Below are 22,311 nucleotides of genomic sequence, written 5' to 3'. Positions count from 1 at the left end.
AACCAAGGATGATTTTGATTGCTCCAGACTGGCCGCGCCAGCACTGGTAGCCCCTCCTGCACAGTGTGTCACGGTTATCTCCATGGCACCTGCCTCAGACTCCTTCCCTGTTGTCTCAGCAGGAGAACCAGATTCTGCACCCTCAGCTTCCAACACTGAACCTTGCGGCCTGGCTAATTACTTAAACTCTCCCTTACCATCCCTCAGCAAATCTGTGATGGATGTCATCTTAGAGGCAAGGAGGCCTAGTACTAGAAAATCTTATGCTGAAAAATGGAAAAGATTCTGTGCCTGGAACCAATCTCAAGGGATGAGCACAGCAGCTCCCAATTTACCTCAGATTTTACAATACTTAACTGATATGCTTCACAAGGGCCTGTCTTTTTCCTCCATTAAAATCCACTCCTCAGCCATTTCAGCTCATTATAACACAGCACCTCCCCTCTTCTCTCATCCACAGCTCAAGCAGTTCCTTAGAGGGACAAAAAATTTGAGACCACCCAGGAGAGCTCCAACCCCAGCCTGGGACCATAACTTTGTATTGGACAAACTCACTCTACCTCCTTTCGAGCCAGCTGCTACAGCAGACTTAAAAATTTCTTTCTTGGAAAACCGCTTTCCTTTTAGCAATCATTTCAGCTAGAAGGGTATCTGAATTACAGGCCCTTATGGCATGGAGCCTTTCATCATCTTTCATGCGGACAGGGTGTCCCTCAGAACCAATCCATCCTTCATGCCCAAGGTGGTATCCAGTGTGGCTCTTAATCAGTCCATTCATTTGCCAACCTTCTTTCCCAATCCACGGAACAAAGGGGAACAGATTCTGCATTCCTTGGATGTGCACAGACAACTTAGATTATACTTGGATAGGACTAAACCTGAAAGAAAATCTGAACAACTACTTGTAGCATTTGCTGCGGGGGCAGAGGGGAAGGCTATTTCAAAACAAACCATTTCTAAATGGATAAGCCATTGCATTAATTTCTGCTATAAGCACCATGGAAAACCTACCCCCCAGGGGATCAGACCTCACTCCACCAGGGCTGCATCTACTTCTACAGCCTTTCTCAGAGGTGTTCCTACCAGGGCCATCCTAGAAGCTGCTACCTGGAGTTCTGTACATACTTTCACTAAGCTTTATCATTTGCCAATTTTCTCTAAATCCGGACTTGCTTTGCCACTGCAGTCTTGCAGGGCCTTATAGCTGTCCCTAATGCTATCTAAGCTCCTCCTCCCACCATAGCTTTGGGAATCTACCCAAATGTAATGACTGCAACAGTGAAACACGAAGAACATAGTACAGTAGTTTACACTTACCATAAATGTAGATGTTCAAGTGTATTCACTGTTGCAGTCCTGGTTACCCTCCCTCCTGCCCCCAACTTCTTTTGGCTATAGCTCTACTTTCCTTTACTATGCTTAAAAGCCTTTTTGGTGTATTTGCTTTTTTGTTGGAGGTACACCTTTGTGTTTTTATGTTTACTTGCTTCCCATTAGGGGGCATCTGACATCCGGGGCAAGAAAAACTGATGTAATGGCGTCGGCTGCATGTTTTATACCCCTGACGACCTGACGTCATGGAAGAAGGGACAGCAACCGACGCAGGACCTTAGACTGTGTTAATCAGGTCGACTGAGGGCTACCTGCAAGCAGATTACCCAAATGTAATGACTGCAACAGTGAATACACTCGAACATCTACATTTATGGTAAGTGTACACAACTGTACTGTCTACTGCTGAGCCTCTTCCAGCCGATCCCCAACCTGTGGCCTACAATAGGCATGGTTTCTGGATCTGGACCCGGATCCGCTACTTCAGAGATCGCGGGTACCTCTCAGGATGCAGCACTATCCTTAACAGGAGCATGTCCCCAGAGGCTATTCTGGCACAAGAGTCTGACGCCAGGGGGAACCTGTGTTTTCTGAGGAACCGTCTGAGCCGTCCGAGCCATTACAATCTCCGGTTTCTAGCAGACTTCCACAGGCCCTCTTAAAAGAAGAGAAAAGACGAAGCACATTTCTCCCGCTACAGAAAGCATGCCTGATTGGCAGGCTTTCAGTCAAAGCCTTTTCAGTGCCTTTGACACTGGGGGCCTACCACTGCTGTTACTGGTTCCACCTGTCCTCCTCTCCTTTGCCCTGGGCCTCAGCCTACTGACACAGTGACTAGGGGAGAGGAAGTTCTTTCAGATTCTGCTGAAGAATCTCTTTCGTACACCTCACAACTATCCTCCTCCTTGGGATATTGATCCCCAGAGGAAGAGTTAGTGGACCCGGACTCCCCAAGTGAAGGCTTGACCTTTACTGAGACAGTAAGCAGGATGAAGGATCACTTAAAATGGGAATCCTCAGAAATGACTGAGGTACAGAAGAGGTACTACGACCTCTTTCAAATGGAAACCCCTAGCCCATCTGCTGCTGTTCCTATCCTGCCTGCCTTTTTAGATGCCTTTTCCTCAGCATCTCTGAACCCTGACTCCCAGCCTCCTGCCCCACGCAGTGAAGACAGGCTGTATAAGGTGCATGACACTGCTAAGCATCTGCTTAAGTGCCCACCAGCTGATCCTGCTGCTGTATCATTCTCTACGGACAAAGCTTCCAAACACCTACCTACTACCACCATTCTCCCAGCTGACAAAGACAGCAAGACAGTGGAAAGGTTGGGAAAAAATATATACCTTGGCCTTCAGAACTACAAACTACCAGACCCACATGGCGAAGTATACCTTGTCCCTCTTAGAATCTGCCAGCAAACACCTGGTAGGTATTCCAGACTCCCCTGCCAAAGCATCACTGTCCTCTCTCCTGGTCCTTTCCTCCGAGGTCACCAGACACTCTATGAAGTGTAGCTACAATGCTGCTGAATCCTCTGCCAGGTTAGCAGCATTAGCATCTGCTTTACGCAGATACTGTTGGCTTTGCCTACAACCTCTGCCAGATGATTTCACGGCAAAGCTCAATGATGCTCCTTTGGATAATGCTGCACTGTTTGGCTCTAAGGTGGCAGACCTTTTCAAATCCCTGTAACAAAAGGGAAAAGAAATGCAGGACCTGAAACATTTACTGGTTTCACCTTTCCCTAAGTTTCACAGAAACTATCCAGCCAAAACCCAGTTAATTAGAAAACACTTCCGCCTTGCTCCTCCTTTAAGGCCTCGTAAGCCCACAAGGAAACAACCCCATCCAGCTAGAGCATCTCCTCCCTCTAGCCAGAGGATTCCCTTTCAGGACAGGGCAGGTAGCAGCGGATTACATGCCACCCCTGCCTCCTCCCCTTCCTTCTGCACCACTGTCCGCTCGCCTCTCTCACTGTCTCCCTGTTTGGACCCATCTCACCTCAGACAAGTGGGTCCTGTCCATACTTCAAAATGATTAGTTTATGTCCTGGATCTCCTCTCCCATAGGGTGAGACATACTTCAAACACCTGCTCAGCAGCTGCACCTCTTGCGACCAGTAGTCCAGACCCTGTTAGATCAGGGTACCATAGAGACAGTCCCCTCTACTGCAAAAGGAAGAGGATTCTACTCAAGGCTCTTTCTGGTCCCCAGGAATGACAGACCCTGGAGACCCATTCTAGACCTCTCCTATCTCAACCTTTTTCTAACGGTCCCTGCCTTCAGAATGCTGACTCTGTCGGGTCTTTTCCCTCTCATTCCACAAGGACTCCTGGATACTAGATATAAAGGTTGATTACCTCCACATCCCTGTCAAGACCCCCACAGGAAATGCTTGAGATTCTTGGTGGGTTCCTCTCACTTGCAATTCTCTGCCTTGCCCTTTGGACTCTCCATTGTACCCAGAGTCTTCACCAAATTCTTGGCACCTGTGGTGGCTTACTGCAGGACAAAGGGAATACAGATATTCCCATACCTGGGCGACATGCTGATCCAGGCTGCCAGCCAAGAAACCATCCAAGGGCACATCCAGTTTGTGGTGACCCTCCTTAAATCACTGGGATTTCAGGTAAACCTACCCAAATCCCATCTTCAACCAACACAAGACATTGTATTCCTTGGGTGCAGGATCCACTCAGATCTCATGGAGGCATACCTACCCCCACCAGAAGTGAGTTCCTTGACCGAACATCTTCCCCTGGTCCTTTACTCCACAGTGTTGAGTGCAAGGCAATACCTCAAACTTCTGGACTACATGGCAGCCACCATACCCATGCTTCCTTTAGCAAGATTGCACATGAGAAAGCTACAGTGATACCTTTGGTCAATCTGGAAGCAACACAACCCAGCCTCTGGAGCACACTGTGCCCCCTTCTTCCCTGCCTAAAAAAGGAAATACTATGGAGGTTGGCTCAGACAAATCAAAACCCGGGCCTTCCTCTCCAGCCATCTCAAGCCAGTCGGGTCATGCACACAGACACCTCAGACCTGGGGTGGGGAGCCACCCTCGGCCACTGACCGATGCAGGGCCTGTGGCTACAGCACCTCAAATCAGAACAGTTCAATGCCAGAGAGATGAGGGCAATCCTCCTAGCCCTCCAGGCATTTCTGCCTTTCTTACAAAAGAGGCCACTTCTGATATACACAGACAATATCACTGTACTATGGTATATCAACAAGCAGGAAGGAACCAAGTCCTACCTGTTCTGCATACTAGCCCTTTTGGTTTGGGAATTGGCCACCTCACAGGTAATCATCCTGCAGGTGACCTATATTCCCTCTCTGCACAACACATAGGCAGATTATTTAAGCAGAACCACCACAAACAACCACAAATGGATGCTTTACAGAGATGGATTCCTGGACCTGGTCCACAAGTGCGGTATACCTCCAATATGCCTGTTTGCCTCCACCATCAACAGGCAACTTCCTGGCTTTTGCACCAGAACCACAGGCACTGGCAACAGATGCCATCTCAATTTCCTGGAAGGGGAAATAACTGTATGCAGCCCCCCCCCTTCCCACTCATTCAGAAGGTCTTGCTAAAAATTCAGAAGGACAACCTAAAAATCTTGCTGGTGACTCCCTACTGGCCCACAAATAAAGCACAGGCTGGAGCCAAATTCCACTGGAGCGTAGAAAAAACTTCTGAAGAAGTCTGTGATACACTCTGATGAAAGCACTAAAAAAAAATAAATGATGTTAAGTTGTCTGTCTCGCCTTCATTCTTGCTGGATGGGTTCGGAGCCGACCTCGGCTCCGACTCGGCCACTCTAAAAGCTCGAGAGTTGGTTCCACCGGCTCGAGGCTCCCCTTATATCCCACAATGCTAGGCGAGAGTTACCTCAGATCTCGTTTGCCGCTACAGCGATCGAGGTGTTGGTTTTCTACCGGTTCTTGGTAAGTGACTTTCTTGTAAAGTTAGTGTATTTAAACCCCTTTATTTTTAATTTCTATACTTATTTCCCTTAGTTTAGAGGAATTCTTGTCCCTTTTTCTTAAAATTCCTGTTTTTCCCCACAAGAACTTTAAGTTCTTCCCTCGGGCCTTCAGGCCTTCTTCCTTCCCTAGTGGGTGTGTGTGTGTGTTAATTTTCTTAATTTAAAACCTAGTCAGTTGTTTTATTTTAAGCTAAAACTAGACAGGGTGTAATCAGTGTGTTTCTGACTGTGTGTGTGATTGCACCTAAGGAATGTCTAAAGAATCAAAGGTCTCAGGCTTCAAGAAGTGTGATGCGTGCTGTCAGAAAATGTCTCTGACAGACGGTCACACTTCTTGTGTCTATTGCCTGGGACCTTTGCACCTGCAGGACTCCTGTGCTGTTTGCCATGGCTTCAGTCCCAGGGTCCTGCAGGAAAGAAAAAATAAGTTAATATTGAGAGGTTTACTCAAGCCGGAGGATTCCCTTACTGTGTCTTCAGGGAAGCCCTCCAAGGCTTCTAGGTCTTCGGCTCCAGCAACTGAGCCGAGACCTAAGGCTTCTAAACCTCTGCCTACATCGGCTCCGGCTGGAGCCGATGAGTCTCAGTCCACAGTTTCTGTGGTTCCCTCGGCTCCGGCTGGAGCCGAGGTAATAGAGATTCCCGTGTCGGCTCCGACCAGATCTTCGGAGCCGACATCGAGGAAGAGGTCCAGGTCACCATCCCTTGGCTCCGTTCATTCGGCTCCAGGATCTCCCCTGCTGTCTGAACGGAGCCATAAATCTCATTCCTCTAGGTCATCGAGGCTGTCGGATCATGACCTTCAGAGGGTAGTGAGTCGACTTCTTAAGTCCGAGGCACTGGCTCAGATGCTTCAGAGCCCGACTCATCAGTCGATGCCTGCCCCTGTCCATCAATATATTCCTCCTCCGACTCCGTTGAGCTCGGGCGGGTCGTCGGAACCGGGACTGTGGTAGCGTCGGAGCCGATACAATTGTCTTCGGCTCCATCGTCGGCTCCGATTTCTTCCTTAGAAGAATCTCGGCGCCGGACTTCCATCGTCGGCTCCGTTGGGGTGAGTGGCATCGGACCCTTGTCCGACCCCGCTCTTCCTCTCGGAGCTTCGGCGCTGGTGAGTTCGGCTCCGACATCGGCCTCGGAGCCATCACTGTCGGTGCCGAGGGAGGTTTTCAGCTTCTCGGAGCGGGGACCTCTGGCTTTGCCTGACAGGGGTGCGTTCGAGGTCATGCGGAGTGTGTTAGAGCCTGGCTCTACTCCACAGTCGGCGCCGTCTGCCCCTCCCTCTACGGTGCCTCAGGTCAAGTCGACTCACTCCCTCATCCCGGACCGCAGACAGCCAGCTCCTCAGGAACCCCCTGTGGGGATTTCATCCTCTTCCGAGGCCTCTCCTGATTTCGCAGAAGAGCCCCCTCGGAAGAGGAAGTGTAAGAGGAAACACATTGACTCACCTGAGTCCATCACATCTGACACAGATTTAGATGATTCCGAGGGTTCCCCCCGTTCCCCTTCTGAAGATGTCTCTTTTGCAGACATTCTAGAGATCCTGAAGCAGAGGGGAAATTGGCCAGCCCTTAAACCTTCGGAGGATGAATCTGTATATCTTGAGGCGTTTGGCTCTCGCCCTTCCACCTCCTGGGTGTCCCCCCCCTTTGACCCCCTCATGCAGGTGGTTGCTAAAAAGGCATGGACGGCTCCTGATTCAGTGGACCCCACTCCCAGGAGACCCTCCAAATTCATAACGCACCAGCAGACAAGCAGTTCTTGACAAAAGGAGTTTCTGTGGATGCTATGGTGGTAGCTGCTGCCACTAAGAAGGAACTAGCTGATCCTTCAGTACCTGTCCATCCACCTAACAAGGAATCTAGGTCCATGGACAGGTATGGGAAGCGGATGTTCTCGTCAGCGACATTTACTATGCGTTCGCTGAACTACCTGTGCCATTTCACTCGTCTTCAAAGGGACTTGATTAAAGAAGCGAGTGACATGTTGAAGGATCCTACAGCTGCGGGTTTTCAAGATAAAATGAACACTCAGCTGGCTACCCTTAACTCCATAGCCAACTCCTCCATGCACCTCCTTTCTTATGCGGCTGATGGAGCGAGTAGGGCCGCAGGGACAGGTGTGGCCTTACGTAGGCATGCCTGGATGCGGCTGTGCAATTTTGCGGACCCCTTCAAGACGTCTTTCACTAACTCCCCGTTTGATGGATCATCTCTCTTTGGTCCTAAAGTGAAATAAACCTTGACTAGGTGCGAGACTGATGGCAAGACTCTTTCTGCCGTCGGAGTCCGTTTTTCTACTCCTTCTAGGCCTTACCCCAAAGGCCAGAAAAGTGGGAAAATGTGGTTCCGTAAACAAAATCAAGGGACTTCGCCTGACGCACAAAGTCGTTACCCCGCCAGAGGCAGAGGCGGGAATAACAATGGTAGACGTCGCCCTCGAGGCAGGGGGGCTCCACAGAACCAGGGCAATCGAGAAGCCTTCTCTGATAAGCCCTTTCAGCATCCCTGAGGTGTTGCCCGGCTGCCCACCTTCGGAGGCAGTCGGGGGAAGGTTGTCACTGTACCCAAAAGCCTGGCTATCCCTGACTCAAGACAAATGGGTACAGTCCGTCATTTCCGAAGGCTATTCTATCCCCTTTCTTCACATTCCGAAACAATCAAAAAAATCCCTTCCAGATGTTCCACCCGCGCAAAGGGATCTAGCGGTTTTGGAAATTTCAAAATTGCTTGCAAAAAGAGCAATTCAGCCAGTTCCAGCAGACTAGCAAGGATCCGGAATCTACTCAAGGTTCTTTTTAGTTCCAAAGAAAACAGGGGACTGGAGACCAATTTTGGATCTCAGTATCTTGAACAGATCAGTCAAGAAAATAAGATTTCGGATGGTCACGCTGCAGTCCATCCTTCCCCTATTGGGAAAAGGAAACTGGATGTGCTCTATAGACCTTCAGGATGCGTACTATCACATAAAAATGAACAGACGCTCCAGAAGATTCCTCCGCTTCAGGCTGGGAACCAGTCATTTTCAATTCAGGGCCCTGCCCTTTGGTCTCACCACTGCCCCCCGGGTGTTTACCAAATGCATGGCAGTGGTAGCTTCTCACCTGAGACGACAAGGATTCCAGGTGTTTCCATATTTGGACGACTGGCTCCTCACAGCTCCCACCAAGCATCTCCTTCTGATGGCCAGGGATTACACTTTTCGCATTTGTCAAAAGTTAGGCATTTCAATAAATTGCGAAAAGTCTGTTTTGTCGCCTTGTCGTACTATTACCTTCATAGGCGCAAATCTAGGCACAGTAGACATGTCTGCGAGGCTAACAGATCAGAGAATAACAGACATACACAGACTGGTCTCACTCCTTTTCAACAACAACAGAATCAAAGCCAGGTTAGTTCTGAAAGTGTTGGGAATTATGGCGGCTGCCATTCCTCTGCTTCCATTAGCCAGATTCCACATGCGAATCCTTCAATGGATGCTCTTTACACAATGGTCATACCAGCAACTTCCAATGTCCCACACCATTATGATCACGCAGGCGTGCAGAAATCATCTCATGTGGTGGATGTCTTCCCCTCAGCTCTGGTTGGGAAGACCCTTTGTCCCCCCCCCTCCGGTTGCTACTCTGACAACGGACGCCTCCCTGATCGGGTGGGGGGGGCATTATCAGGGCAGGACGGTCCAGGGCACATGGCAACCAGACGAATGCCACTTGCACATAAATGTTCTGGAGATGAGAGCAGTGCTTTTAGCGTTGCAAGCCCTTCAAGACTCTCTCCCCTTGGGAACGATTGCAATCCAGACAGACAATATGTCTGTAGTGTGGTACATCAACAAACAAGGCTGAACCAGGTCCTACCCCCTGTGTCGAGAAGCACTCAGATTGTGGCAATGGGCGATTTCTTCTCAGCGTTTTCTGATAGCAACGCACATCCCCGGGAAGTCCAATCAAATAGCGGACAAATTGAGCAGAGCTATCCTCATGCCTCACGAGTGGTCTCTGAAAGACTCTGTTGTGAGAGAGATTTTTCTCAAGTGGGGTCAGCCTTGCTGCGATCTTTTTGCTACTCCCCAAAACAGCAAGTGCAGACATTATTTCACTCTATTCCCTTTACCAGGCCAACCCAGCAGAGACTCTCTAGTCCAAGTTTGGCCCCGGGGACTTCTGTATGCATTTCCTCCCTTCCCACTAATCTCTCAAGTGATACAGAAAGCTATCGCTCAGAAGGCCTCGTTGATCCTCATTGCTCCTTACTGGCCTCGACAGGTGTGGTTCCCCTTTCTACATCAATTTCTACTGGAGCGACCTTGGCATCTGGACCTAGTTCCAGACCTTTTGATCCATCAATCGGGTCAGTTACATCGCTCCTTCCCCTCTCTGAACCTCACTGCTTGGTTCCTCCAGTTCCAACCTTAGCCAGGCTTCCTCAATTATCTCACTCTGTTCGAGATATTTTGATAGCTTCCCATAAATCTTCCACTAGGAAGATTTATTTGAGTAAGTGGAAAGCGTTTCACATATTGGGCTCAAGGAAGGGACATAGATCCTTTCACTGCTTCCATCCAAATAGTCCTTGATTTTCTAGCTGAACTCTTCCATGCAGGTTCATCCCCTTCTACTCTTAAAGTTCAATTGGCAGCTATCTCTAACTTTCATGTGGGTATTTCTGAGTCTGCCTTAATGTCCCACAAGCTTTGCAAAGCCTTTTTGAAAGGAGTTTTTCTTCTCAGACCTCCTATAAGAAATCCTCCTTCTCCTTGGGACCTAAATGTAGTTCTTACTTCTTTGATTCTACCCCCTTTCGAACCTGCAGCCTCCTGTTCTTTAAAATTGCTATCATGGAAGACTCTCTTTCTGGTAGCTATTACTTCAGCTAGAAGAGTCTCAGAACTTCATGCACTCAGCTGTCGACCTCCTTATCTATTGTTCCATAAGGACAGGGTATCCTTACGAACCAACCCGTCCTTTTTGCCTAAGGTAGTCTCGACGTCAAATCTAAATCAAAGCATTGACCTCCCTGTCTTTTTCCAGAATATTCCAATAGGTCTGAACAAAATTACACTGGCTAGATGTTCATCGTCAGTTGAGGTACTATTTGGATAGAACAAAACAATTCAGAAAATCTGACCAACTGTTTATCTCCTATGCAGAAGGCAGAAAGGGACCTTCAGTTTCAAAGGTATCATTATCTAGATGGCTTACATCTCTGATTACCCTTGTTTATGAGATTAGACACCAAAAGCTGCCTAATAAACCTAAGGCCCATTCTACCAGAGCTTTGGCTACTTCCTTAGCCTTCCAAGACAGACTGCCTATTGACACCATTTGTGCAGCGGCTACTTGGGCTACTCCTCACACTTTCATTTCTCATTATAAGTTGGATTTAGCTTCTAGGCATAGAGCTAACTTTGGTTCCACTGTTCTCAGGAGTCTGTTCCGTTAGGCCACCCGGGACAAGGTGCTAGGGACGCTGGTCCCATCCAGCAAGAATGAAGGCGAGATAGACAACTTAACATATAGAAGTTATGTTCTTACCATAACGTTCCATGTTAGTTGTCTTCTTCTCGCTTCTTCTTCCCCACCCTCCTTCCCCTGGCCTGGACAGACCTAGAGGAGTTGTGATTGTGACCTCTCTTTCTACCACCTCTTTCTTAGGCATATGCTGTTGTGCATATTTCCTGGATCAGGATGTAGGTCACCCTTCTTTCTTCCTGTTGTTAGAGGTGGACTCTGTTTAGAGTTATTCTGTTACTATTATAAGCTGGGGTTAGCTTACAAACGAGATCTGAGGTAACTCTCGCCTAGCATTGTGGGATATAAGGGGAGCCTCGAGCCGGTGGAACCAACTCTCGAGCTTTTAGAGTGGCCGAGTCGGAGCCGAGGTCGGCTCCGAACCCATCCAGCAAGAAGAAGGCGAGAAGAAGACAACTAACATGGAACGTTATGGTAAGAACATAACTTCTATTTTTTTCTACGCTCCAGTGGAATTTGGCTCCAGCCTGTGCTTTATTTATTGGTTATCCTGTTTGTCAAGATCTCTGCTGGCCCAGACAGCACTGATTCCCCTTACTTTTACACTTGTCCAAGGGCAGTCGCCACAAGTTACCCCCCCCCAGAGTGGACCTTCTTACACAGAACAAGAGGTCACTAATCCATCCACTGTGGCAGCTTCTGCACCCAACCCTGTAGCTGATAGGATTCTGATCCCATTCAGACACCTTTACAATGAGGACTTGCTCAATGTCCTGCGGGAGGCCAGGAAACCAAATACAAGAAAATCATATCTCTCAAAGTGGAAACGATTCACCATGTGGTGTCATAAAAGACAGCTGGACCCGCTCCTCAACGAACCCCCTCTAGTGCTGTCCTATTTGTGTGAGTTACTACAGACTGGATTGGCTTATTCTTCATCAAAGCCCATCTGTCTGCTATTTCTGCATGCCTGCCTCTGGACCCTCCCCATTAGAGTCCAGACTTCCTTCCAGACTCTTCCTCAAGGAGGTACTTCACCTTAGGCCCCCCAGAAAACCTTCTCCCCCACCTTGGGACCTTAACTACATGCTCGAGAAGCTTATGCTACCGCCCTTTGAGCCAGCTGATAAAGCTTCATTAAAGCATTTAACTTGGAAGACTGTTCTGTTAGTGGCACTAACTTCAGCTAGAAGAGTGTCTGAATTCCAAGCCCTTATGGCTATTCCTCAATTCCTCGTTTTTGACAAGGACAGGGTCGCCCTCAGGACTAACCCATCCTGCATGCCCAAGGTAGGTAATGACCTGTCCCTCAATCAGGCCATGCACCTACCTGTCTTTTTCCCAAACCCACAAGGAGACAGTGAGAGAGTGCTGCATTCCTTGGATGTTCACAGGCAAATCAGATTCTACCTGCACAACACCAAGCCTATCACCCCAGAGCCGTGGGGAAGGCAGTGACCAATCAGACTATTTCTACTTGAATCTCCAAGGCCATCACTTTCTGACGTTCTTCGTGTTTCACTGTTGCAGTCATCACACTTCGGTTATCTGCCTGCAGGTAGCCCTCAGTCGGCCCGAATACCAGAGTCTTGGGATTTCTGCATCGGATGCTGTCGCCTCTTTCATGATGTCAGGAGTATAAAACATGCATCCGACGCCATTACATCAGCTTTTCTTGCCGCTCGGGAACCCAAAGCAGAAGCAGTTCGCAAGTGCCGGTCGGCCGCTACCTGAAATTTTCATTTTTCGAGTTTCAAACCTGAAGTCTTCTAAAGCTAAGTACCCTGTTGGGGATCCTTTTTTCTTGCTCTAACCGATGTCAGAAAAAGTTAACCGTTCTCTTGCCTGTGGAAAGCAAATACCTCACAGAGATTTTCATTCTTACTGCGTCACCTGCTTAGGCCCAGACCACGACGTTCCTCGCTGTCAGTTTTGTGCTTTGGTCAATGCCTGAACTATTCGTCGTCGGGCTATTTTTGTCGCTAAATTCTTTTGCTCTCATTCTCCTTATTCCGAAATGGCTTCGTTAAGCCATCCGACTACTGATCTTCTGAAAAAACGTAAGGATAAAGACAGAGACAGACCGCATAGGTCCAAATCTGCCGACGACGCTTCCGTTAAGCTAGTCACCGTCCGTCAGTACTCAGTGAGGAGCTTTTGCAGCCCCTGATACCCGCTTCTACAGATTCGCAGGCCTCTACTGAGACCCATTCGGAGTCCGGTATGCCGCGAGATGCTTTTTCAACTATGGAACCTGCGGATGTCTCTACCTTGGATGGGTCCGGAGCCGCTGTGCAGGCACCGGCTTCTGAGGGTGTATTCAGGCCTTCCGATGTTCGTATTAAAGAGATTACTTCGTTTTTGACTAAAACTGCTGAATTTCTCAGGCCCAGAGTTCACACTACACCTAGGAAACCGACGACCAAAGCTCATTCTCAAGCTCCCATGCCTCAGAAACAAATGCTTAGAATGGCTGAAGACCTTATTACTTTAATTAGAAGAAGCCAGCCTTCCCCCTCTAAAAGACAAAGAATTGATTTTCCTTCTGATTCTACAGACTATGAGTCCGATGACTCTTGATTCCTCTGATTACTAGGACATACCCTTATCCACCTATGAGGATTCAGATGCAAAGGATTCCATTCCCTCTGCCTCCCCTCCAGAGGACTTTTCTTTAGGTGAAACCTTGCATACCCTAAGAGAGCATTTCTGCTGGGAATGCCAGGATTACCCTCAGTCCAAAAAGAGACAGGGAATTTTTAGACTTGCCTCAGCACAGGCCTCTAGCTATACCCCCTGTCCTGGATATTGTAGATGATGTTTTCATAGAATCATGTCTTACCCATGATACTTTACCTCCAGCTCCTAGAAAGCCTGACAGGTGCTATAGAGTACCTGACTCTCACAAATTTCTTTTTAAAAGTCCTACTGCGGATCCAGAGACCATTTTCCAGGGACCTAAAGGTATTAAGGCTACTACAGCCAAAAACACTACCCCTTCGGACAGGGATTCTAGGGCTTTAGACAGATGGGTAAGAAGGTATAATACCTTTGCAGCTCTTGCTATCAGGGCTTTAAATTGCCAGTTTCACATGTTGAAGTACCAGCAGCATATTATGGAACTAATTAAACAAAAAATGTTGTTTATTCCTGACTGTGCAGAAAATAAAGATTTACAAGAGTTAATGCGTTCTGCAAACCAAGTTAGTAAACATACTTTGCAGTGTGGTTTCGATGCCTTAGAAGCATTTTGCAGGGCTGCTGTCATTGGGTCTGTTCTGAGAAGGCATGGCTGAAGGAACAAATCTTGACAGACCATGTCAAAGCAAAATTACTAGATGCTCCATTAAACCAAGAATGTTTGGCTCAAAAGCAGAAGAAATTTTTAAAAAGATGGAGGAAAAAGCTAAATCTGTGCAAACTGTTAGATTTCTTACAGGTACAGCCACCTAGATTTAGTAGGCATTTGCCTTAACCTTTCCAGTCCCTCCCAGTCCAAACCCAGGGGCAACAGACCACAAAGACTACAGTCTCAGGGAATGCGCAGATCTAAACAATGGAGTACTCCCACCTCAAAAACAGGGAGTGGTAAGCCACCCCCTTATCGAAAAAGTTGACAATGACTTGTCCTTCATCCTTCCCAGCCATGCCAAAATACTTGCACCCCTAGGAGGAAAACCTGCCCTGCATGCAAAAAACTGGGAATACATTACCCAGGACCGATGGGTCTTAAACATTGTGTCCCAGGGATACAGATTCCACTTCCACTCGCTGCCAACCCCAAGCGGATTGCCAGACCTTCCTCCAAACCAGTGGGCAGAGGCTCAAAAGCAAGTACTTTCTCTTCTCAGTTTCAGGACTATTGAACCTGTTCCAACAGAGCAAAGGAGACAGGGTTTCTGCTCCAGACTTTTTCTGGTGCCCAGAAAAGAGAACTCTTGGCGCCCTATCCTGGATATGTCGATTCTCAACACCTTCCTGGTGGTACCAAAGTTCAAAATGCTTACACTACAACATCTGCTTCCTATGCTAGCCAAGGACTCCTAGCTGGTCACCCTAGACTTAAATGAAACTTATCTGCACATCCCCATAAGGGAATCTTGCAGGAAATATCTACGTTTCAGGGCAGGCTCCATGCACTATCAGTTCTCTGCACTTCCCTTTGGCTTATCTACTATGACCAGGGTATTCACAAAGTGCCTGGCTCCAGCCATTGCATACTGCAGGGAGAGAAACATTCAAATTTACCCATACTTGGACGATTGCCTTATTCAGGTGGACAGTCAGGAACTGCTGCTTCAGACTCCTAACTTCTCTGGGGTATACCATCAATGAAAATAAATCACATCTAGTACCCAACCAAAAAATTGTATTCCTGGGAGCAAACTTGAACACAACTTCCCAGATGGCATTCCTCACTCCAGAAAAGCAGGTTTATTTGATAAATTACTTCAAACTACTGGCCACCCAAACCCAGCTATCTGCAAGAAAAATACTGCAAACCCTAGGGTTCGTGGCCTCATACATTCTCCTAATTCCATATGCAAGACTGCATATAGGTTCATAGGTAGGTACTAGGCTATTGGCACTAGGGCCTATATAAGCCTAGCCAAATGGTACCCTGGCTTTTGCCACCCAAGAAAATTATTTTACTGTGCCGCTGTCGAGCAAAGCCACAGAAGTGATCCCCAGGGAGAATTTTCTATCTCCCATCCAATCATCAAGATTTTTCTTGAAGAGTGCTAATGAGGAGTTTTGTTTGATATGGATAGGTAGTTTGTTCCAGAATATGGGAAGTCTCTGAGACAGGAATCTATCCCTCCAGCATGTTCTGTTTATTGTGGTGACAAGGTTTAGGTCCCTAGAGCGTGTAGCTCGGAGGGATTGGGATTTCTTTACATGGAGCATGTCCAACAGCTCTTGGTTTGACATAGCTTTGTATGTTAGGCAGAGATCGCCTCTGAGTAGGCAATATGTGACAGAGTAAAACTGGAGTTTTTTGAGTCAGTCTGCATAGGGCATCTGTTTTTGGCCGGTGGTCCCCTTTGTAAGGTATTTCTGTGGCCTTTCCAGTTGTTGTAGATGTCTTGTGAGGTACATACCAAAAGGGGCATTGTACTCTATAATGGGTCTAATGAGTGATGAGTAGAGGGGAACAATGACCTCTTTTTTTCCTCGATGAGAAACCTTTTGTGATGGTGTGCCACGTAGAAGGATTTACTGACTACTGTGGCGATGTGATTATCAAAGGAGAGACTACTTGTCCACCTGTGTCCCAAGGTCTCTTATCGCACTTTCGGTGTTAAGTAGACTACCGCCTATGTGGTAGTTCATGGGTACAGAGTAGTTTTTACCAAAAGGGATAACAATGCACTTTTTGGCATTGAGCTTGAGGTCATGGCTTTGACACCAGGCATTTGTCTCAGTGAGCCCCTTTTGTAGGATGTCCACATCGTTGGTGATATGATTATGGCTCCTAGTTTGCAGTCATCTGCGAACTTTGTTAGCCAAAGACCTTCTGTGTTAGCCTGTACTTCAGAGATGTAGATACCAAACAGGAGAGGACCTAGGACTGAACCCTGTGGTGCTCCACTTGTCTGGTCTGAAGTTGGATTTAGTCTGCCACTTTCACAGTGTGGGTTCGGTCAGTGAGCCAGTTGGCAACCCATCTTGTGACACAGGGATTTATACCTAGTTTAGTGAGTTTGTCTATAATTCCAGAGTGGGGGATGGTGTTGAAAGCCTTGGCGAGATCTAGATAGGCTGTGTGTACCATCTTACCCTCCTCTACAGCTTTGGTGACCGCTTCAAAGAAGTCTCAGGTTTAGGAGACATGATCTGCCTTTTACAAACCCGAACTGGGTAGGGTCCAGAGTTTGGAGATTACCAATGTCATTGTTTATAAGTTCCATGATGATACGCTCAATAGCCTTGCAGACCAGGCTCGTCAGGCTAATGGGGCGGTAGTTCCCGGGGTCCGTGGTGGCTCCCCCTTTGTGGAGTGGGATAACCGTTGCTGTGCGCCATTCAGTGGGCACAAAGCCTGAGGTGAGGCTATGATTGAACATGGTACTTAGGTGGGGTGCCAGTTTGTTCTGTAGTTCATGTAGAACGTGGCCTGGGATGTTGTCAGGTCTCATGGATGCTGTGTTCTTGGCTTTGGAGAATGTGATTTTTACCTGTGCAGCCATGATTACAGGTACTTTGCATTCTTCCGGTATAGAGATGGGCCCTTTAGGGGATGAGAGAGGGGTAAAGTTAGCACTGAACCTATCTGCCAGGATGTTGACAATATCAGTTGGTTCTGTATATTTAGTGCCATTGTTCAGTAACTCAGAGCAGATCTGAGTGTTGCCATTGAGATTCTTGACATAGCTATAGAATGCTTTGTGGTTGTCTTTACAATCAGTGGCGATTTTGTTTTTGTAACTAGCTTTGGAGGATTTTATGAGGAATCTCAGCTTCTTACTGAGGCTGACCATTTACTCTTTTTTGCAACAGTTTTTCTTCTATTGTAGAGTTTGTTTATAGCAGGGGACCACCAGATTGGCTTCCATTTTTTGGAGGATAGCATCTTGGTTCTGTTAGGGATTGTATGATCCATGCACTCGTGTAAGTGCTTATAAAGTGCAATTGTATAGGATTCAGCAGTCATATTTGTACTGTCCGTCAGCATGGGTGTCGTGACGTTTGCCACTTCTGTCTTAAGAAGCGTGAAGTTGGCTTTGGAGAAATTTTTTATGGTGGTTTCCCTAATTGGGGGGGGGGGGGGGGCTGGGATGTGGATGTCTGGGGTGATTTGCTTGTGGTCGGATCTGACCAACGAGGAATTGACCTCTGGTGTGGAACACCGGTTGCCCATGTTGGTAATGACCAGGTCTAGGATATTGCTGCCCCTGGTGGGGGTGTGGATAAGTTGATCCAAGGCATTAGAATTTATGAATTCCAGAAAACGTTGAGCACAAGAATTTGTACATGAGTAGTTTTCCCAGTTAATGGTGGGGTAGTTGAAATCGCCCATTATTAGGGTGTTAGATTGTACCCTAATATTTTCCAGTGTATCAAGAAGTGAGGAGTGGGATTCCTGGGTCATGGTGGGGGATCTGTAGCAAGCTACAATTTGCATTGCGGTCTTGCCCAGAGTTAGCTGCACTTGGATAATCTCAGATGCATTATGCTGAGCAACTAGCCTAGAGGTGTTGGATATCCTTAATGAATATTGACATGCCTCCGCCTTTAGTGTTTCGGTCCAAGTTAGGTGGCCGAAAGGTGTGGTATGAATTATAGCCTGGTAATGCAGGGGTGCTCGCTGGAGCTTTGAACCAGGTCTCTGTCACTGCACAGATGTCTATGTTCTCCATTTTAAGGAGTGCCTCAAGTGAGTGCATTTTGAGGTTTAGACTTCTAGCATTGAGTAGCATTACCCTCAGATTTTGCTTTCTTGTACCTGCTACGGTGGTGAATTTGTCATTTGAATCTTGCCTAAAAAAGGCACTATAGGGGTGGCAAGAGCCTTAGCCAGTATCTGGAATCCCAAGGGCGACAGGTGCAGGCCATCTCTGGCAAAGCATCGTGGTTTATCAATCATGTCATGCCAGGCAGACAGATACTGAATCCCCTTGGATTGACACCAGAAGCTTTGCCAGAAGCTTAGCCATTTGTTGAAGTCAGTCATTTTGTCCTTGTACTGTGGTATCATTCTGGGTGATGGCAGGATGCTACTCAGGGCTAGGGTCATACGTGCCTGGGCTACAAGATCAGAAAGCTCCTCCATGTCTCTTTTCATGTAGTCCAGGGAGGTACGTCTCGGGTCATTCACACCAACATGGACAATGACAGAGTCATATTTGTACTTGCTGTGGAGTGACCTGAGTGCATGCATTATGTGGCAGATCCTGGCACCTGATAGGCAGCTGACAGTGACTTTCTGCTTGTTTAGCCTGGTGAGTGGAACATCAGTATGCCTGACTGTAGAGTCACTTATGACTAGAGTGTTAGATACGTTGTTATGCCTTATGGGCTGTGGTTGAGTGGCACACTGAGTTTGGTGGCTGTGTGTCATTTGGGTTGTGTTGGAGGATGGTGGTTGCTTACGTTTCTGAGGAAACTTCAATGTTACCTAAAAAGTCTGTGGTGTCAGCATTCTCAGGACCTGGAAATAGTGATTCCTATCATTCCTTGCCTAAAGACAGAGTTCTTTTGGTGGGCAGAGGCCTTCAACCACAACAAGAGACTCTCTTTCACTTACCCTCCCGCCGCCCAAACCCTGACAACAGACGCATCAGACTATGCATGGTGGGGCTCACATGGCAGGCAAATCCATTCAAGGCAAATGGAGCCCAGGACAAATGCACCTGCATATCAATCAGAAAGAAATGTTAGCTGTACAGAATGTACTGACAGCCTTCAAATACCTTATCTTTCCAGGACGACTCTTGACAAAGACGGACAACACCACTGTCATGTGTTACATAAACAAGCAGGAGGGAACTCATTCCTATCCACTCTGCAGGTTAGCCATGGCTCTGTGGAACACAGCCTTGAACAACCAAGTGTACCTGCAAGCTCAAATGTTCTTTGTGTTTCACTGTTGCAGTCATTACATTTAGGTAATCCTGCTGGCAGGTTGCCCTCAGTCGGCCTGAATTCCAAAGTCTTGGGTCCTGCGTCAGTTGCTGTCGCCCTTTCCCTGGTCAGGTCGTCAGGGGTATAAAAGAAGCAGCCAACACCATTTTCTTCAGTCTTTCTTGCCGCGCGGTGCCCGAAGTAGAAGCAGTTGGCAAGTGCCGGTCGGCCAACACCTGAGATTTTCGTGTTAGTGTTTCAGATCTGAAGTCTTCAATAAAGCTAAGTACCCCGTTGGGGAAACTTTTTTCTTGGTCCAGACCGATGTTAGAAAAAGTAAATAATTGTATTTCTTGTGGAAAGCAAATACCTCATAATGACTTTCATTCTTACTGTATTCCTTGCCTAGGCCCTGATCACAACGTTTCAAGTTGTCAGTTTTGTGCTAGATTTAACCAACGCACTATTAAGCGTCAGTATGATTTTGCTTTAAACTATTTTGGACGCCGGTTTAATTATCCAGAAATGTCGTCAGATAGCCATCCAACTACCGGAGTTCACAAAAAACGCAAAGAAAGGGAGAGAGAGAGAGAAACAACCGCTTTCACAGCCCCTGACGCCTGCTACTTTAGAGTCGCAGGCCACTACCGACGCCCACGTGGAGTCAGCTATGCCGCTGGGAACTCAAGGTATTGGAGCCTCGGACACTATTTTCTCAGATGGGTCAGGAGCCGCTGAGCAGGCACCGGCTTCTGAGGGTGTATTCAGACCTAAACATCTCTACATTAAACCGACTTCAGCTTCAAAGGCAAAGACTAAAGCACCTTCTGAAGCAAAGCAACAAACTCAAGAGCCACGTGGTCAGGCCTCAATGCCCAAAAAAAACAGATGCTCAAAATGGCTGAAGACTTGGATTACCTTGAGCAGGAGTTCCCATCCCCCTCCTGATAAGAGGCCTAGGCAAGAGACGGCCGATGAATCTTCAGATCAGGTTTCTATTTCTTCTGATACCTCTTCTGATCAGGAATATTCTCTTCCCCCCCTATGAGGATTCTGATGCTGAAGAATCTATACCTTCAGCATCTCCTCATGAGGACTGTTCCTTTGGGGAAACCTTGCATACCATGAGAGAGAGCATTTTCACTGGGAGAGCCAAGATTTTTCAGAATCCAAAAAGAGGCTCAGGGATTTTCTTTTACTTCCTCAGCACAGGCCTCTAGCCATTCCACCTTTGTTAGACATTGTAGATGTGTTTTCGGAGTCTAGTCTGACCCTTGACTCCTTACCCCCAGCTCCTGTTAAGCCTGACGGATATTACAGGGTTCCTGACTCACAAATTTCTTTTTAAAAACCCTGCTGCTGACCCAGAAACTATTTCACAGGGCCCAAAGGGAGTTAAGGCTTCCACTGCAAAAAACCCAACCCCCTCTGACAGAGATTCAAGGGCACTGGGTAGCTGGGGGAAAAAGGTTTACGCATCTGCAGCTTTGGCTATAAGGGCCTTAAACTGTCAATTTCATATGCTTAAGTATCAGCAACATGTCATGGGATTGCTTAAACAGAAAATGTTAAATTCTGAATGTGCAGAAAACAAGGAAATGCAGGCTATATTGTATGCAGCAGAACAAGTTGGAAAACTTACTTTGCAATGTGGTTTTGATTCTTTGGAGGCCTCCTGCAGGGCCGCAGTTACAGGTTCTGTAATTAGGAGGCATGCTTGGTTAATGGAACAAAGTCTGCCTGATCATGTTAAAGTTAAATTGCTAGGTGCACCTTTACAGCATGATACTTTGTTTGGTGTTAAGGCAGAAGAGGTATTAAAGTAAATGGAGGACAAAGCTAAATCTATGCAAACTGTCAAAGATTTTTTTACAAGTACTGCTACCTAGGTTTAGTAGACACTGGCCTACTAAAAATTGGTCCTTTCCTGTGTCAGACAGACCACAAACGGGCAGATCCAGACGCCCTAGGGGCAGATCCCAGGTGCAAAGTTCTTATAGGCCCAAGCAATGGGGTGGTTCTACCTCCAAAGCTGGAGAAGATAGATCACAAACATACAGGAAACAATCCCAATGACGTCCCCCTGCCTGCACCAAGCACTTATCTTCTGGCAGCACCCTTAGGGAGAAAATTAGCACTTTTTGCTCAAAATTGGCACATCATAACCCAGGACAAGTGGATTCTAAACATAGTGCCACAAGGCTACAAGTTCCATTTCCATACTCTGCCAAAGGCAAATGGCTGGCCAGATCTGCCAGAAAGTCAATGGGCAGAGGCACAAAAACAAGTCTCATCCCTCATGGTCATGGGGGCCATTCAACAAGTACCAGAGCAAGAGCAGGGACAAGGATTTTACTCAAGACTGTTCTTGGTACCCAGAAAGGACAAGGCCTGGAGGCAGATACTGGACCTATCTATTCTGAACACTTTCCTAGATATTCCAAAATTCAAAATGTTGACTTTGCAGCAGCTTCTACCTATGCTGGGCAAGAACACTTGGCTTGTGAATTTAGATCTAAAAGAGGCATACCTGCATGTTCCAATCAGACAATCATGCAGAAGATGCCCAAGATTCAAGGCTGGTTCAATGCATTACCAATTCTCTGCACTGTCCTTTGGCTTATGTACTGCGCCCAGGGTCTTTACAAAGTGCCTGTCACCAATAATTGCATTCTGCAGACAAAGAGGAATACAAATATATCCTTACTTGGACGACTGTCTCATTCAAGCAGAGAACAAGGACATTCTTCTTCAACATCTGGCGTTTGTGAAAACACTTCTAACATGCCTAGGGTACACAGTCAACAAAAAGAAATCAAAACTAGTACTCACACAAGAGATAACACTCCTGGGTGCAAGCTTGAATACAACTTCCCAGATGTCTTATCTCACGCCAGACAAACAAAGGCAACTGACTAGCTATTTCAAAATGTTGGC

At 47.2% G+C, this 22,311-nt stretch overlaps 1 protein-coding gene across 6 annotated transcripts in view; it reads left to right on the top strand.

The window, feature by feature from the left end:
* RXRB (retinoid X receptor beta) overlaps positions 1-22,311 on the top strand; it is a 1,081,557-nt gene that overhangs the window by 472,405 nt on the left and 586,841 nt on the right. The window lies entirely within an intron of this gene.

Source organism: Protopterus annectens, chromosome 9.part0, assembly GCF_019279795.1.
Source record: "Protopterus annectens isolate FY-2018-M chromosome 9.part0, PAN1.0, whole genome shotgun sequence".
NCBI classification, from domain to species: Eukaryota; Metazoa; Chordata; order Ceratodontiformes; family Protopteridae; genus Protopterus; species Protopterus annectens.
This window is presented reverse-complemented; position numbering and strand designations above follow the sequence as displayed.